This window comes from Micropterus salmoides, unplaced genomic scaffold, assembly GCF_014851395.1.
Source record: "Micropterus salmoides isolate LMB-PRFRI ecotype aquatic unplaced genomic scaffold, ASM1485139v1 Ms_hic_scaffold_3, whole genome shotgun sequence".
Lineage (NCBI taxonomy): Eukaryota > Metazoa > Chordata > Actinopteri > Centrarchiformes > Centrarchidae > Micropterus > Micropterus salmoides.
In genome coordinates this window covers 4,282,839-4,285,207 of record NW_024042261.1, presented here as the reverse complement: position 1 = coordinate 4,285,207, position 2,369 = coordinate 4,282,839, and the positions used below count along the sequence as shown (strand labels likewise).

Sequence of the window (2,369 nt, the reverse complement as noted above, 5' to 3'; positions counted from 1 at the left end):
CCTGACCCTTCCAATAGCTTTTTTGTGTGTCTAGGTATGATACACATGCCTCCACAATTTGGTAAACGGAGGTGAATCAGAGAGGTTGGCTTTTGTTTTGAAAATTGTGAGGGGCACTTTTGCACACCCATACATGAAATCCATATTATCCAGCCAGGTTTTGTAACTTTGTATTGTCTGAAAGTAATTATTTGTTCGTTGCAGATCCAACAAGCAGCAACGTTGGAGGAAACCCCAACCTGTCCCTATTGGGGTCCCTGACCGTCATCCGGTCTCTAAATGACAGGGATGACATTCTTTCTTCGGCCATGACATTTTATTTAGAAGGAAGAGTGGATGCACCTCAGACAGTAAGTGCTTTTATTGTGTCTGTGGAACATAGCAGGAAATGGCATCTGTATTTGAAAGATTAAAAGACAATTGGTGTGATATGTTTTCTGTGTTAACGCACTATAGGTCACTTAACAGATTTCTCCGCTACCCCTGATCCTACACTAATACCAAAATAAAAAAGAAGGAACATGAGAAGTATCTCAATAATGCAGCAAAATACATTACGCTAAAGTTTCTACAGCATCTAAAATACAGTATGTTGCCCTGACTCTTGAGTAACCTGATTACGTAAGTGCATGTTAATGTCCTGAATGTTGGTTTTGATATTACAAAGTGATTTTCTAAATGTATACAAACAGACAAAAGTGAGAGTAAGCCTTTTTCTAATATAAATAAGGCTTAATATTAACAACATTTTATAGAGAAACTGGTACTCTGGCTAGACGTGTAGTAATGTAACAAGTCACTAATCTAATTTTATGCAATGTCCTTACAAGGTTGCGGGAGGTCATGGAAGCATTGGGATTGCTGGAAGCACTTAAAAAGGACCCAGCGTTGAGGGTGATGTTTGTTGGAGGTGCTCCTGCCCCACTGACAGCAATCACGATGACCAACCTTTTTAAGATGGCATACTCTGTGGCAGGAAGCTCGCTGGCGTTTGGAGGAAGAGAAAGCTGTTGGCCACTGGAGGGACTGGCTCATTGATATTGAGGGTATGCACACTTTGAAAACTTGAAATTAAAAATGTGAAAAGATTACCTTAGTGCACAATTTTTAGTCACAGTAATTCTTCATGAAGTTTTCAAATACAAAAATGTAATTTCAGGAATGATATCATAGTGGTTACAGATCAACACCACAAAGTATATCTGCATTACTGAGAGTGAGTACATAAAACAACTTAAATAAATGGGAAAGATCAAGTTCCAGTCAATTATGTATAAAGGTCACTTTTATGTCCCTATGGAGAAATTTGTCTCAAATAAAAGGAACTGCTGCAACAACAGCATTACAATAAAACCAGACCTAATCAGTTTTGGGACCTGCATGCTTAATTGTGATTTTTATTTAAACAGCTTTATCACTATGTGTGATAATTATGCAAACCTTTGTCTGGCATCGAGCCAGTTACATGGTGGGCCATAACATAGTCAAATAATTGTAAATCTTTGTCTTATTGTTTGCCTGTTTAGCTCAGTCAGTATTGCGCAGGACTCCCAATGGGAGGGTTGTATGATTGATCCCAACATGCTGCGAATATTTTTTTCCCCTCACTCGTTTACGACACTTTTACACATGCTCACATTAAGCGTGTGGGTCTGTGTGCGCATCCCGGCGACCTGCATTCATAAAACTATGGACAGTTATTTGCATTTACCCAGCATCTCCAGGCACATGTTTGCTGACAGCTTTTTCAGAGTTGTGTCAAGCAAGCCAGACACTCTTTTGAATATCCTTCAGAACTTTTCAAAGTAAAAGCTCTCAGTAAAGTCAACATGAAGCGTTGCTGCAATAAAAATGTATTGATTCATTTTGTAGGCACAATAACATGGAAGGAAGTGATCATCTGTGTAGCTGTCATATTTTTTATTTTTCTGCCATCAAAGCAATCTTGTACAGAAATATTTTCCTTCTATCATTTCATTGATTAACATGGATCGCATCTTTTTCATTGCAGGTGGAGATGCTGTCCTGTTTGTGGAGGATGGACTTGAGCCAGTCAATGTGACCCTTGAAGATGTGCTGATGTTTGCGAATGGCACAGAACAAATCCCTCCACTTGGGTTCAATGAGGTGCCTGCACTGGCTTTTTCAAATGAGCCAGTTAACAGCAGGAGGAGGGTTTTTCCTGAGGCAAACACCTGCGCTCTGGTCTTGAGGCTGCCATTACATGCCTCATATGAAGCATTCTCTGACTGTATGATATCTGGCATTGTCCAGTCTCCAAATTTTGGAACTGCCTAAAGATAAGGGTGAGGTTCCGGCATGTACTGTATATAGTTCTTATATGATGTTTTGTTAATATTATTTAGTTA

At 39.3% G+C, this 2,369-nt stretch overlaps 1 long non-coding RNA gene across 1 annotated transcript; it reads left to right on the top strand.

The window, feature by feature from the left end:
* The first annotated feature begins 210 nt into the window (after positions 1-210).
* LOC119882239 lies at positions 211-2,092 on the top strand. The gene is made up of 3 exons (XR_005440477.1): positions 211-350; positions 831-1,046; positions 2,012-2,092. It is a non-coding gene; the product is annotated as an uncharacterized LOC119882239 (long non-coding RNA).
* The last annotated feature ends 277 nt before the right edge of the window (positions 2,093-2,369 follow it).